At 40.5% G+C, this 17269-nt stretch overlaps 1 pseudogene; it reads left to right on the forward strand.

Moving 5' to 3' along the window:
* Positions 1-10736, forward strand: part of LOC115149602 (zinc finger protein 883-like) — a 46278-nt pseudogene extending 35542 nt beyond the window's left edge.
* Positions 10737-17269: the final 6533 nt, after the last annotated feature.

Consider the following 17269-nt stretch of genomic DNA (forward strand, 5'->3'; position numbering starts at 1 on the left):
GTAAATATAAACAAACATTGTATATCCTCAAAACATGGTTAAAACTATAATGTTGATATCATGGATGGTTGCATTTCTCCAGCCCCATCCCTCAGCTTTTTACCGAAACGGGCAGGGAGTACGCTTTGTTATTGTTTCTACTGCTGATTGCTGCCCCCGTTACTCCTCAAGGTCCAAGGACTGTATGTTATTTTCAGAGGTAGACTGGCTCCGGCAGCTAAAATAGTCAAATATTCCATCTAAATGTGAATCGGTTCTCAATTGCGATACGTTTCTAGAAACATAAATTGCTGTACATTCATATCAATTCAGAATAGTTTCACACAATATTTAAATATCACATCAAAATAATTTCACATAATACTTTCCGGACTAGTCTCCCAGTCCCTGCTGCTGAAAAAACATACCCACAGCATCATGCTGCCACCACCATGCTTTACCGTAGGGATGGTGCCAGGTTTCCTCCAGACGTGACTCTTGGCATTCAGGCCAAAGAGTTAAATCTTGGTTTCATCAAGCCAGAGAATCTTGTTTCTCATGGTCTTGGAGTCCTTAAGGTGCCTTTTGTCAAACTCCAAGTGGGCTGTCATGTGCCTTTTACTGAGGAGTGGTTTCCATCTGGCCACTCTACCATAAATGTCTGATTGGTGGAGTACTGCAGAGATGGTTGTCCTTCTGGAAGGTTCTCCCATCTCCACAGAGGAACTTTGGAGCTCTGTCAGAGTGACCATCAGGTTTTTGGTCATTTCCCTGACCAAGGCCCTTCTCCCCCAATCGCTCAGTTTGGCCGGGTGACCAGCTCTAGGAAGAGTTTTCCATTTATGAATGATGGAGGCCACTGTGTTCTTGGGGACCTTCAATGCTACATATTATTATTTGGTACCCTTCCCCAGATCTTTGCCTCGACACAATCCTGTCTCGGAGCTCTAAGGACAATTCCTTCGAACTCATGGCTTGGTTTTTGCTCTGACATGCACTGTCAACTGTGGGACCTTATATAGACAGGTGTGTGCCTTCCAAATCATATCCAATCAATTGAATTTACCAAAGGTGGACTCCAATCAAGTTGTAGATACATCTCAAGGATGATTAATGGAAACAAGATGCACCTGAAAGCAATTTCGAGTCTCATAGCAAATGGTCTGAATACATTTACATTTCATTTCATTTCATTCCCATTTCCATTTCAGTCATTTAGCAGACGCTCTTATCCAGAGCGACTTACAGTAGTGAATGCATACATTTCCTACATTTTTTCTCCGTACTTGAATACTTATGTAAATAAGGTATTTCTGTTTTTTACCTGTTTTCACTTTGTCATTATGGGCTATTGATGACACCCCTCTGAAACAAGATAGCCTAACCATCAGAAAAAAAACTCTACTTAGCCTACTCCTCCCGCTGCTGCTGGCCTTCGTAAATTCTGATGTTATGCTCCTATAGTTTCTGGTAATAGACTACACCAGCAGTCGTTATGCTCCTATAGTTTCTGGTAATAGGCTACACCAGCAGTCGTTATGCTCCTATAGTTTCTGGTAATAGGCTACACCAGCAGTCGTTATGCTCCTATAGTTTCTGGTAATAGACTACACCAGCAGTCGTTATGCTCCTATAGTTTCTGGTAATAGGCTACACCAGCAGTCGTTATGCTCCTATAGTTTCTGGTAATAGGCTACACCAGCAGTCGTTATGCTCCTATAGTTTCTGGTAATAGGCTACACCAGCAGTCATTATGCTCCTATAGTTTCTGGTAATAGGCTACACCAGCAGTCGTTATGCTCCTATAGTTTCTGGTAATAGACTACACCAGCAGTCGTTATGCTCCTATAGTTTCTGGTAATAGGCTACACCAGCAGTCGTTATGCTCCTATAGTTTCTGGTAATAGACTACACCAGCAGTTGTTATGGGCCTATAGTTTCTGGTAATAGGCTACACCAGCAGTCGTTATGCTCCTATAGTTTCTGGTAATAGGCTACACCAGCAGTCGTTATGCTCCTATAGTTTCTGGTAATAGGCTACACCAGCAGTCGTTATACTCCTATAGTTTCTGGTAATAGACTACACCAGCAGTTGTTATGGGCCTATAGTTTCTGGTAATAGGCTACACCAGCAGTCGTTATGCTCCTATAGTTTCTGGTAATAGGCTACACCAGCAGTCGTTATGCTCCTATAGTTTCTGGTATTAGACAACACCAGCAGTCGTTATGCTCCTATAGTTTCTGGTAATAGGCTACACCAGCAGTCGTTATGCTCCTATAGTTTCTGGTAATAGACTACACCAGCAGTCGTTATGCTCCTATAGTTTCTGGTAATAGGCTACACCAGCAGTCGTTATGCTCCTATAGTTTCTGGTAATAGGCTACAACAGCAGTTGTTATGCTCCTATAGTTTCTGGTAATAGGCTACACCAGCAGTCGTTATGCTCCTATAGTTTCTGGTAATAGGCTACACCAGCAGTCGTTATGCTCCTATAGTTTCTGGTAATAGACTACACCAGCAGTCGTTATGCTCCTATAGTTTCTGGTAATAGGCTACACCAGCAGTCGTTATGCTCCTATAGTTTCTGGTAATAGGCTACACCAGCAGTCGTTATGCTCCTATAGTTTCTGGTAATAGACTACACCAGCAGTCGTTATGCTCCTATAGTTTCTGGTATTAGGCTACACCAGCAGTCGTTATGCTCCTATAGTTTCTGGTAATAGGCTACACCAGCAGTCGTTATGCTCCTATAGTTTCTGGTAATAGACTACACCAGCAGTCGTTATGCTCCTATAGTTTCTGGTAATAGACTACACCAGCAGTCGTTATGCTCCTATAGTTTCTGGTAATAGGCTACACCAGCAGTCGTTATGCTCCTATAGTTTCTGGTAATAGGCTACACCAGCAGTCGTTATGCTCCTATAGTTTCTGGTAATAGACTACACCAGCAGTCGTTATGCTCCTATAGTTTCTGGTAATAGACTACACCAGCAGTCGTTATGCTCCTATAGTTTCTGGTAATAGGCTACACCAGCAGTCGTTATGCTCCTATAGTTTCTGGTAATAGGCTACACCAGCAGTCGTTATGCTCCTATAGTTTCTGGTAATAGACTACACCAGCAGTCGTTATGCTCCTATAGTTTCTGGTATTAGGCTACACCAGCAGTCGTTATGCTCCTATAGTTTCTGGTAATAGGCTACACCAGCAGTCGTTATGCTCCTATAGTTTCTGGTAATAGACTACACCAGCAGTCGTTATGCTCCTATAGTTTCTGGTAATAGGCTACACCAGCAGTCGTTATGCTCCTATAGTTTCTGGTAATAGGCTACACCAGCAGTCGTTATGCTCCTATAGTTTCTGGTAATAGGCTACACCAGCAGTCGTTATGCTCCTATAGTTTCTGGTAATAGACTACACCAGCAGTCGTTATGCTCCTATAGTTTCTGGTAATAGGCTACACCAGCAGTCGTTATGCTCCTTTAGTTTCTGGTAATAGGCTACACCAGCAGTCGTTATGCTCCTATAGTTTCTGGTAATAGGCTACACCAGCAGTCGTTATGCTCCTATAGTTTCTGGTAATAGGCTACACCAGCAGTCGTTATGCTCCTATAGTTTCTGGTAATAGGCTACACCAGCAGTCGTTATGCTCCTATAGTTTCTGGTAATAGGCTACACCAGCAGTCGTTATGCTCCTATAGTTTCTGGTAATAGACTACACCAGCAGTCGTTATGCTCCTATAGTTTCTGGTAATAGACTACACCAGCAGTCGTTATGCTCCTATAGTTTCTGGTCATAGACTACACCAGCAGTCGTTATGCTCCTATAGTTTCTGGTAATAGGCTACACCAGCAGTCGTTATGCTCCTATAGTTTCTGGTAATAGGCTACACCAGCAGTCGTTATGCTCCTATAGTTTCTGGTAATAGGCTACACCAGCAGTCGTTATGCTCCTATAGTTTCTGGTAATAGGCTACACCAGCAGTCGTTATGCTCCTATAGTTTCTGGTAATAGGCTACACCAGCAGTCGTTATGGGCCTATAGTTTCTGGTAATAGACTACACCAGCAGTCGTTATGCTCCTATAGTTTCTGGTAATAGGCTACACCAGCAGTCGTTATGCTCCTATAGTTTCTGGTAATAGGCTACACCAGCAGTCGTTATGCTCCTATAGTTTCTGGTAATAGGCTACACCAGCAGTCGTTATGCTCCTATAGTTTCTGGTAATAGGCTACACCATCAGTCGTTATGCTCCTATAGTTTCTGGTAATAGACTACACCAGCAGTCGTTATGCTCCTATAGTTTCTGGTATTAGGCTACACCAGCAGTCGTTATGCTCCTATAGTTTCTGGTAATAGGCTACACCAGCAGTCGTTATGCTCCTATAGTTTCTGGTAATAGACTACACCAGCAGTCGTTATGCTCCTATAGTTTCTGGTATTAGGCTACACCAGCAGTCGTTATGCTCCTATAGTTTCTGGTAATAGACTACACCAGCAGTCGTTATGCTCCTATAGTTTCTGGTAATAGACTACACCAGCAGTCGTTATGCTCCTATAGTTTCTGGTATTAGGCTACACCAGCAGTCGTTATGCTCCTATAGTTTCTGGTAATAGACTACACCAGCAGTCGTTATGCTCCTATAGTTTCTGGTAATAGACTACACCAGCAGTCGTTATGCTCCTATAGTTTCTGGTAATAGACTACACCAGCAGTCGTTATGCTCCTATAGTTTCTGGTAATACTGCTGCCCTAACCAGAAGCCCCCCCCCCCCCCCCCACTGCTGGACTTTGTAAATTCTGCCGTTCTGCTCCTGAAGTTTTCAGTAATAGTCTAATAGACTACAAATAGACAACACCAGCAGTCAGCAACCTTTTCCATTTTGTGCCAATTTATCTGACCATTTCTACTGATCTGGTGCCAGTTATGATTTTCATATTCACATTTTACTGAAACAGTTTCATTTAATTTCTAATAGTATTAATAATTATAATAGTCTTTGTATCTCAACATCATTCTCTGTGGTTAATCTACGTTCTATTTAAATGAAAATTATAAATATACATTTTTATTTCCATTGCTAAGTTTAAAATGACCTACATAAAGCCCAAAAATTTAAACACTCCCACTCATTAGTGGTGGTGTGTTAAGACAATCAGAAATACTATCAGACATCCCCAAATTTAACTTTGACTATAATTACTCTTCCCTGAAGGAGGGAAACGAGGTACAACACCTGTTTGGCCCCGCCCCTACCTGGGTCGGTGAAGAGCGGTTTTAAATTTAAGGAATAAATCCGAGCCTCACGCTCATTACCTGTAGAAGGCGGGGCTTCCAGCGAGGTGCGGATTTAATAGTATGGTGTACCTAGTTTCCCTCCTTCAGGGAACAGTAGTTATAGTCATAACGTGTGGATTTAATAGTATGTTGTACCTAGTTTCCCTCCTACAGGGAACAGTAGTTATAGTCATAACGTTAAGCTTGTCATATGATGAACATCACCTTAAATACTGGATCTTGCTGTCAGACAGTTTGTTGTATTCAGATCTCTGAAATGCTCTCTAATTACGTAACATTTAGTGTCTCCTTATGTTACGCTGGAAAAAATAGTTTTCATGGGCACAGAAATCCTAAATCATTTCAGAGTTTGCTAAATCCAATGGTTCTAACCTAGAGTCACCTTAACTTTATTGACAACACCCAAATGGATACTGTCATTAATGTGGTTCTTCAATAATTACACATAATTCTTAATACTGTAGCTGTTTAGTTACAGTCACATGTTCAACTATCATCAGCTGATCCAGGAAATAATTTTCTGAATGACAGTCACATGACAAACATCACGACATGCAACAACAACCAAAGTGCTTCTTCATTCATTACTCTGGTAAAGACAGTTATGCCGTGCTCCACGTTGGATCCAACATCCCTAACAAATTGATGTTTATAATGTGTTATTGACTGCTTGATTTACAGTAGGGTCTCGTTAGTCTGTTTGCACACAGATACTTTGCTCATAATGTGTTGAGAACTGTTCATTGATTAATAGGTTATTGTACAACCCACAGAGCTATTTTCCTTTATTCAGGACATTTAGAATGGCAACACATTACAGAATAGCCTAGTGGGTTTATTCACAAAAGTATCTGGTGATCAGGTTATGAAATGTCATGAAAGACATTTTAGTTTCCATGTTTCACCTGAAGTATGAAATTATTTATAGTCCTAGGTCTATGTTGTTAGGTGAAGTTATGAATCCTGCAGTATGTCTATGTTATTGTTTGTTGAAGTTATGGGCCAATTTGTTAACTTCTTTGGGCTAGGGGGCGGTGTTCGGAAGTTCGGAGAGTCTTGCATGCCCAAAGGAAACTGCCTGTTACTCAGACCCAGAAGCTAGGATATGCATATAATTGGTTGTATTTGATAGAAAACACTATGCTTGATTTACAGTTTTATTGTTTATTTACATATTAGGGTACCTGAGGATTGATTAGAAACGTTGTTTGACTTGTTTGGATGAAGTTTATTGTTAACGTTTTGGATTATTTTGTCTGCATGTTGAACGAGTTGAACGGGTGGATTACTGAACAAAACGCGCCAACCAAACTGAGTTTTTGGGATATAAAGAGGGACTTTATCAAACAAAACAGCAATTTATTGTGTAGCTGAGACCCTTGGGATTGCAAACAGAGGAAGATCTTCAAAGGTAAGTGATTTATTTTATCGCTAATTTTGATTTTTGTGACGCTGTGCTGGTTTGAGAAATATTTCTATGCAGGAAGTATGCGGGGCTCTGTCCTCAGATAATCAAATGCTATGCTTTCACCATAAAGCCTATTGTAAATCGGACAATGCGGTTCGATTACCAAGATTCTAAACTAAAGAATCATGTATGACACTTGTATTTTCATGAATGTTTAATATTACGGTTTTTGTATTTTGAATTTCGCGCTCTGCAATTTCACCGGATGTTGTCTAAGTGGAACGCTAGCAGAACACTGATCCGTAAGAAGTTAAACACTTAGTGTACAAACCCTCATTGTCAGGCTGATGGCAAAGCTAGCCAAATAACATTTTACTGGTTGAAGTGTTTAAGTATAAAGCAGTTGGTTTATATCACAAAGTTAAGTTGGAGATTCAAACAATCCTTACAGTTATAATCTAAAAGTAGTGTGAAATACACTCATAAGCAACCTGGAAATGGAGGCTATTTTTACTGTCAGCCTATGAGTTCTCCCCTGAGATTTCCCCCATGGTGGTGAATTAGTGAATAGACACAGAGCTTAATGTGAGTTTCCTTGAGTACCACTCCTGATCTTGTGCTGTAATATTCAGAATACATTGTGAAAAACTAAAATCTTTGCTCACCATTTTTTTCTCCTGGCAGATATACTACATCCATAACTAGTGGTTTCCTCATTACCAGATATACTACATCCATAACTAGTGGTTTCCTCATTACCAGATATACTACATCCATAACTAGTGGTTTCCTCATTACCAGATATACTACATCCATAACTAGTGGTTTCCTCGTTACCAGATATACTACATCCATAACTAGTGGTTTCCTCATTACCAGATATACTACATCCATAACTAGTGGTGTCCTCATTACCAGATATACTACATCCATAACTAGTGGTTTCCTCATTACCAAATATACTACATCCATAACTAGTGGTTTCCTCATTACCAGATATACTACATCCATAACTAGTGGTTTCCTCATTACCAGATATACTACATCCATAACTAGTGGTTTCCTCATTACCAGATATACTACATCCATAACTAGTGGTTTCCTCATTACCAGATATACTACATCCATAACTAGTGGTTTCCTCATTACCAGATATACTACATCCATAACTATTGGTTTCCTCATTACCAGATATACTACATCCATAACTAGTGGTTTCCTCATTACCAGATATACTACATCCATAACTAGTGGTTTCCTCATTACCAGATATACTACATCCGTAACTAGTGGTTTCCTCATTACCAGATATACTACATCCATAACTAGCGGTTTCCTCATTACCAGATATACTACATCCATAACTAGTGGTTTCCTCATTACCAGATATACTACATCCATAACTAGTGGTTTCCTCATTACCAGATATACTACATCCATAACTAGTGGTTACCTCATTACCAGATATACTACATCCATAACTAGTGGTTTCCTCATTACCAGATATACTACATCCATAACTAGTGGTTTCCTCATTACCAGATATACTACATCCATAACTAGTGGTTTCCTCATTACCAGATATACTACATCCATAACTAGTGGTTTCCTCATTACCAGATATACTACATCCATAACTAGTGGTTTCCTCATTACCAGATATACTACATCCATAACTAGTGGTTTCTCATTACCAGATATACTACATCCATAACTAGTGGTTTCCTCATTACCAGATATACTACATCCATAACTAGTGGTTTCCTCATTACCAGATATACTACATCCATAACTATTGGTTTCCTCATTACCAGATATACTACATCCATAACTAGTGGTTTCCTCATTACCAGATATACTACATCCATAACTAGTGGTTTCCTCATTACCAGATATACTACATCCATAACTAGTGGTTTCCTCATTACCAGATATACTACATCCATAACTAGTGGTTTCCTCATTACCAGATATACTACATCCATAACTAGTGGTTTCCTCATTACCAGATATACCACATCCATAACTAGTGGTTTCCTCATTACCAGATATACTACATCCATAACTAGTGGTTTCCTCATTACCAGATATACTACATCCATAACTAGTGGTTTCCTCATTACCAGATATACTACATCCGTAACTAGTGGTTTCGTCATTACCAGATATACTACATCCATAACTAGTGGTTTCCTCATCATCAGATATACTACATCCATAACTAGTGGTTTCCTCATTAGCAGATATACTACATCCATAACTAGTGGTTTCCTCATTACCAGATATACTACATCCATAACTAGTGGTTTCCTCATTAGCAGATATACTACATCCATAACTAGTGGTTTCCTCATTACCAGATATACTACATCCATAACTAGTGGTTTCCTCATTACCAGATATACTACATCCATAACTAGTGGTTTCCTCATTACCAGATATACTACATCCATAACTAGTGGTTTCCTCATTACCAGATATACTACATCCATAACTAGTGGTTTCCTCATTACCAGATATACTACATCCATAACTAGTGGTTTCCTCATTAGCAGATATACTACATCCATAACTAGTGGTTTCCTCATTAGCAGATATACTACATCCATAACTAGTGGTTTCCTCATTACCAGATATACTATATCCATAACTAGTGGTTTCCTCATTACCAGATATACTACATCCATAACTAGTGGTTTCCTCATTACCAGATATACTACATCCATAACTAGTGGTTTCCTCATTACCAGATATACTACATCCATAACTAGTGGTTTCCTCATTACCAGATATACTACATCCATAACTAGTGGTTTCCTCATTAGCAGATATACTACATCCATAACTAGTGGTTTCCTCATTACCAGATATACTACATCCATAACTAGTGGTTTCCTCATCAGCAGGGAGGAGTTTCTACAACCAAATTGCATGTGCATTGCCCTCGTGCCGCAATTTTAGCAAACACAGAAAGGGGCCTATATTGGAGAGCGAAAGTCGTCTGGCACACTGCTTAGAGTTTCAACAACTTTAATAATTTATTTCTAGCCTACAATCATCGATGTTACTACTAATGTGAAAACAAGACTAAATATGACTATTCTTGCTCATTTTAAGACAGTTGTCAAATAATTTTAACATTCATTACAGACGTCAATTGTTGTACAATATCATGGCTACGCTGTTGGCATCACCTTTTACAGTGGATTACTGCTGTTGTGGGCCTTTAACCATCTGTCTGACTTTGTTGTTCACACAGGAGAGATACGGGACAGTCGTGGATCCTCTGGGGAGCCCCAACAACATCATGATGCTGACAAGGCAGAGAAGAGTCTCTCCACATTAGAACACCTCAAGAAACACCAGCAGAGACCCACAGGGAAGAGAACTCACTGCTGCTCTGACTGTGGGAAGAGATTCACCTCCCCATCAGGCATTAAAATTCATCAGAGAATCCACACAGGAGAGAAACCTTATAGCTGTCATCAATGTGGGAAGAGTTTTACCACATCTGGCCATCTGACTCAACACCAGAGAACACACACAGGAGAGAAACCTTATAGCTGTGTTCAATGTGGGAAGAGTTTTGGTCAATCTGGAGCTCTGACAGTGCACCAGAGAACACACACAGGAGAGAAACCTTATATCTGTGATTTTTGTGGGAAGAGTTTTGTTCGATCTGCCCATCTGACATTACACCAGAGAACACACACGGGAGAGAAACCTTATAGCTGTGATCAATGTGGGAAGAGTTTTGGTCAATCTGGAGATCTGACAGTGCACCAGAGAACACACACAGGAGAGAAACCTTATAGCTGTGATCAATGTGGGAAGAGATTTGCGACATCGAGCAATCTGACTCTACACCAGAGAACACACACAGGAGAGAAAACTTCTTGCTGTGGTCAATGTGGGAAGAGTCATGTTTCATCTAGCAATCTGACTCTACACCGGAGAACACACACAGGAGAGAAATCTTATAGCTGTGTTCAATGTGGGAAGAGTTTTAGTCAATCTAGCAGTCTGACTGTACACAAGAGAACACACACAGGAGAGAAACCTCTTAGTTGTGACCAGAGATAATCTGATAAAAGATCTCTGATCAAATATCAGAAAATACATGGAGGTGTTTCATGATATTAATGTCACAATGTGGAATGTTTTAACATTGTAGTAGGAGTATTTTAATAATGTCACAATGTAGAACCCTAAACGTTTGTCCCCTGTTCTATTGATTTCAACATTTTATGGATATTAGCCTCAGGGGAAAAATCCAGGCTCTGAAATGGAAGAGTTACTATTTATGTGATTTAACAAAAAGTGACTAACAAAAAAAGAATTGTGTTACACTTACCATGTTGGTGACCCACTGGAATCAAAATGCAACTCTTCAAAATGTAGCTAGCTGTTTTCTACAAATTGTCCTCTAACCAGTGATGTACACATTATTCCCAGATTCCATGTGGTTTTGAGCTGTTAGTTTTAACAGGACGTGCAACCTCATCTCCCTTCTGTCACACAATTGATTTCAACATGATATCGATGAGTTATGACAAATAAGTGTTGTGTTCCTTTGTTTAGCGACCCCTAAATTTAAATGCATCACTCCAAAATGTAGCTGACTGTCTTCTGCAGGTTGTCCTCTACCCAGTGAGGTAAAATATATCTCCCATTTCCATGTGTTTTTTTAGTTGTGTTAGTTTCAACAGCACGTACAACCTGATTTTCCCCCCTAATCGATATCAGTGATTTATTGCTACTTGTCAAAAGAACAGCGTTTCTGGTGCTTGTGCAGTTTACAAGGTGCTTGTTTAAAAAAATACAAGTAATATGATTATTGTGGCAGATGTTTGTGTATATAGCACATTTTATGCTTTCAATTTATCCCAAACTGTTTCTGCATATTGGTTATTGATTTGGACACGTTAAAACTGTGTTTTGACATTGGGGCTTTCCCACCTAGCAAAATGTAATTGAAAAGACATTGAAAATAAGACTATGCAACCAAATATTTCATATTTACATTTCATGTAAGATTTAGTAATGATTATTATTTATGCGACCAACTGACCATTTTTTGTGTACAATTATATTCACATTGTTGCTGTGTTTTTATGAATATCAGGGTTTATTCTCAGATGTGCCAACCCAAATGTACTAGAGCATGACATTGGGGACTGGGCCCCGATCCAACAACATGCCTATCTAGTGAACCCTGAAAAGAGAGAGAAGCTCTGCAGTGAGGTGGAAAGTTACTACGGATATTGCAGGAGTTTCCTCTTGAAATCAGACATGTCTGTGGTAAGGACATATTGGTTGCTGATTGTCTCAAGGGTGGGCAGTCAAAAAGTTTTGTGTTTTGTGGAAAAAATTGCTTTTCTGGGGGGGGGGGTTCTATAGGAATTATATGATTGTGTATATTATTATTTAGAAATGTGTTTTTTTTCTTGTTTTTAATTGTTGACAGCCAGTAGACACCATGTTTATATTTGTGAAGGTGAAGCATTGTAGTTGATTATCATGTGAAATGGAAGTTGTTTTCTGTTGGTGGTGAGCAAACTTGTCCAACAAAAATATAGGATATATTTGTTGTCTTAAGGGGGAAGGTGTTACAGGCTTTGGTTTTTCCATTTATGTTTTGAGGTTGGACTTGCGCACGTATAGCTCGTTAGCACGTCTAGCTCGTTAGCACGTCTAGCTCGTTAGCACGTCTAGCTCGTTAGCACGTCTAGCTCGTTAGCACGTCTAGCTCGTTAGCACGTCTAGCTCGTTAGCACGTCTAGCTCGTTAGCACGTCTAGCTCGTTAGCACGTCTAGCTCGTTACGTTAGCACGTCTAGCTCGTTAGCACGTAGGACGCACTGATTGGTGTCACCTCGTTAGTCAGTATGTGTTACACCTGTGCTGGCTTGTCCATCTCGTTAGTGGGAAGGTGTTTCACCTGAGCTGGTCCAGGTTCAATTTAAGAGTGTCTGGCCCAGTGCTCCAGTTGTCTTGATAGATGTGGAGAGTCAACACCTTTAGTTGCGCCACATTTTTTGGTTTGCTTCCTGTCTTTAAGTTTGGTGTGGGTTTTTCTTTTGTTTGCCTCTTCTTGGGCATATTTAGTGGGTCTCATGGTGGGTGTCTTTTAGGTCCCAGTTGTTGTTACAAGTCAACTTTCAGTGGACACCCCCGTAGTGTCTTTCAGAACCCCTCCTAAAACCCCACCTGTTTAGTTGTGGTTGTTGTCAGTGACTCTTTGTTAGTTCCCTCTTCTATTTAAGGGACATTTCTGGTTTACTGCTGGGGAACGTAACAACAAACAATGTAGTAAAACAAGCTTATATTTTGGGTTGGATGTTGCATCCAATTGATAATATTTTTATCAATGGAATTTCCTTAGAATGCTCTCTAGTCTTTCAGTTGTTAATCTTGTTTGTTATGGTAAATATTTGTTTTTTCCTGTGAAGCCATTGTGTTGCATCCATGGGCCTGTTGCACAAAACTAGGATAAGGGATTAAGCCAGGATATCTTGGTGATCCTGGCTCAATTGATCCATAATCCGGTTGCACTAAAGATGGATAGGGGGCAGGAGGATATGTTATGGTATAAATTACCATGGAGATTTATTCTGTGGAGCTAGCCTGCTCCAGACCAGGCTAAATTCCAGGATCTATTTAATCTCATCCCTAATGTCAGTCAGCAGTCACCACAAATGGAAACCAATAGTTATTTCACTGCTCACTATACATTATCACATATAACTAGACCCACTGTCATTATTTAAACGTTTGTGATCATTAATTTCAATGATTTTGGATAAAAAAATAATTTTTAGATTATGTTGCTATCATTAGATAATTTACAGTTTCCCATAGACTATAAGGCTATATATAAAATGATAGAATATTAGGGCCACAGAGGGGGAAAAAAACACAAGTAATAATATTGTAACCGGTTGTTTTAAAGGAGGACAGTTGTTAAAATGACAGATGTGGGGCATTTCGTGAAATTGTACTTCAGTATGGTTTCATAAACAAAGACATGCTGATGTGCCAGAATATTAAGTATCACATTGTCATAAGTGTAAAAACAATATGTAGCTTTTCTGCAGAAAGAACCAGCCTCATAAATTTATGACTTTATCCTTTTTCTTCAGTGTGGCCCTAGTACTCTGTCATATAAACAAATACACATTCCATATGAATATAAAAACACAATGTGTAACATTATGTTCCTTTATTGAATAAGGACAAAACAAAGCAGGTAAACCATCAGCTCCTTTCGAAACTGAAGTCACAGTGACTACAAGATGGAAAGCACAGAATCCAAGCATATTATACAAAATGATACATACACATTCAAAGGTCTGTATATAACACACCCTGCATGTCTGCACACTAAAATAAATGCAGGACAAATCCATACACATCAACTGAACAGACAAATGAATGGATGCAGTAGCCTCCCTGCAGCCTTGTATTACACACAGTATACCGCACAAACATCATAAGAGGCCAAATTCGTAAAAAAACGAACCCAAAAAAACCCCAATTCCTCTGCCACCGCAGGACATATTTAACCAAAATTGAAAGCACACATACTAACTAAAATAATTCAACACATATTGGTCCCTCAGCAGCCGACCACTGTCGTCATCAGGGAAGATTGCCGGATTGTCCCAGTCCATGGCTGGTGGCACTCTGGGGACCCTCTCCTTCCTCAGGCAGGCCACATTGTGGAGGACAGCACAAGCCACAGTAATATCACATGCCCTAACAGGGCTGACCCTTAATTTGTGAAGGCAGTGAAAGCGTGCCTTCAGGAGGCCAAAGGTCATTTCAACTCTGGCCCTGGTCCTGGCATGGGCATGGTTGTAGGCCTGCTGTGCTTCCTGGGGGTCTGTGAAAGGTGTCAGGAGAAAAGGCTGGCAGCCATACCCCCTGTCTCCCAGCAACACACCAGAGAATTCACCTGTCAACACAAAATCTCATCATTACTACCTCATAAACACAGTGATATTCTTGACACAGCCATGATGGTTATAAATAGGGGTTGTGTGGCTTACCTTGTGATAGGCACTGATAGATTTCAGAGGCCCGAAAGATTCTGGAGTCATGGACTGAGCCAGGCCATTTTGCCACAACATTGCTGATCACACAGTCAGCATTGCAGACCATCTGAAATCATAAGATGAGGAATATTACACCAATCAATGCACATCACTGGCAATGCAGAGTGTTCGTCAATGGACAATATCAAAAAGTTATGTTCACCTGAACATTAATGCTGTGAAAGGATTTCCTATTCACAAAAATCGGCCTCATGGGCACCTGAGGGGGCTTTTATCCTTATGTGTGTGCAGTCCACTGCACCAATGACATTGGGGAAACCTGTCACACAAAGTAATGAGTATCCTACTATGTGTTAACAGTTGTCCTGTAATTTGTAGATCCTCTTACCTGCAATCCTATAGAACTCCTCTTTGATGTCACAGAGTATTCTGTGGCCAGGGAAGGAGATGAAGACATATGCTAATGCTTTGATAGCCAGACACACACTCCTTATTGTGCGGCAAATTGTGGCCTTGTTCAGCTGTTCTGCATCCCCCACTGAGTACAGGAAGGCTCCACTAGCAAAAAAGCGCAAGGCCACACAAACCATTTGCTCCACACTCAGTGCATGGCTCCGTGCAGTGCGGTGCTTAATCCTGGGACCCAGTAGTCTGCATAGATACCTGATGCCATCTGCAGAAAACCTGTATCTTTCATATAGATGGTCATCAGGGAAGGCCAGTGGGTCCAACCGGTCCCTGAAGACCCTTTCTGCCTGAAGGCTCTCCTCAGCACAAGTGCTTCTTCATCCACCACATCTCGCACGAATGGGCATGCCATTGTCAGAGCAGAAAGGAACACACAATTTTGGGCCTTCATATAGGCTAGTGGCCACACCTGGTGCTGGGGGGGTGGGCAAAAGAGGGCGATGCCTTATAACGATGACTTGGTTGTACTGATTGCTGGGAAAATAAAAAAAACCTTAGAAAGATGCCACCGTCCTGTGTGCTCACAATAAGAGCTCATATGTCATGGCTCACTTGACTTTACGAGAATATACCTAATTTTTATTTTGAGCTGTGTCATCTTCTTGGAGCTGGGGGAGGAAAGAAAAATAATGATTAATACATTTGTGTTACAGTTAGCATACAGTGTACATTGAAGGCATATCTCACCTCCCTCTCAAGTTTTTTTATTTCAAGGTCCAGTTTCCTAATTGTCCTCTTTTTTATTTCGGACTCCAGTGCAAGATTTTCCATCTTTTTCTTCTTGTACTGAATGTCTATGTCTGCCAGTTCTATTTGGCGCCGGAGGTGGTTGCCATACAACTTTCTGATAGCTTGTGAGCTCTGTGAACACAATACAATTAGCGCAGCTGGAATTTGGCAGGATGTGGTGTCCTTTTATTAATACGCACTATGTTGCCAGGCTGGTTTTCCCACTGTATAGCATCTGGGTCCTGTAAAAGAAATTAGATTTTTTGATTTTGATGAGGACTCCTCACCATTGTAGAGTAAATAGTACTTTCACAGTCTTAACATGATACCTCATGCCTTCTGGAATCCAGAGAGATGGTCTCCTCCTCATCATCGTCTCCATCATGTGCTGTTGCTGCTGCACTGGGGCCTTCACCCTATCACATTTAATCGGATTCATATTGAAGCTAGTAGACAAGACATGCCAGGCCTACAGTATGCCTTTGATGGAGTACTCACTGGATCAGCATCGTCTGGTGCTTGTGCTGGTGGCTCTAACAGGAACACAGTGCTGCCAGACACTGCAAGGCAATAGGTAAACCAAAGTCAGACAGTCCAAATTGATTCAATATGAATGTGGTTGTATCCCATGTAGAGATGGAAGGACATACCTTGAATGAAGCGGGTGGCATCTTGGGAGGAACCTATGCTCGTCTCTTTCCCCCCAGGGATCCCCTCTAAGACGGGCCTGCCTTTATTTAGCTCCAAGGCCATGTCCTCTGCTGGGGTAAGGTCAGCCTTTGGTGACCCACCACCCGTGCCTTGTCTGTGGGTATTCTTTTTCACTGCTAAAACAGTACAGACAATGTGTGAGCAGGCACCTTCTGGGTACAATATATGCTTGTGCTTTGTTAAATATTAGTCAGGGACCATACCATTCTGCAGAATGTTCTTGTATTTGATTTTGACCTGCTGCCATGTCCGTTTTGGCCCGTTCATGTTTAATCTACACACACACACACACACACACACACACACACACACACATTTAATGGAGTCACACTGCAAAAAATTACTTGGTATTTTTGTCTTGTTTTCAGTAGAAATATCAAAAAATCTATCATAGCTTTATACAGTGTGATGGAGTTACTTTACACAATTTCACTCATATCTGCAGTGCATTTCAATTAAAAATTTAACCGTTTCATAATTACAGTACAACTGCATTTTTGGAGATGTGAATTAAATATTTGAATTGTAATTGTGATGTTTCAGCGGAGCGGTGACTGTGTAATTGTGCACTACTTACGCATTCAGGCGGTCTGCAATACTTTGCCACGCTTTTTCTCTT

The sequence above is a fragment of the Salmo trutta genome, chromosome 15 (assembly GCF_901001165.1).
Source record: "Salmo trutta chromosome 15, fSalTru1.1, whole genome shotgun sequence".
NCBI lineage: Eukaryota > Metazoa > Chordata > Actinopteri > Salmoniformes > Salmonidae > Salmo > Salmo trutta.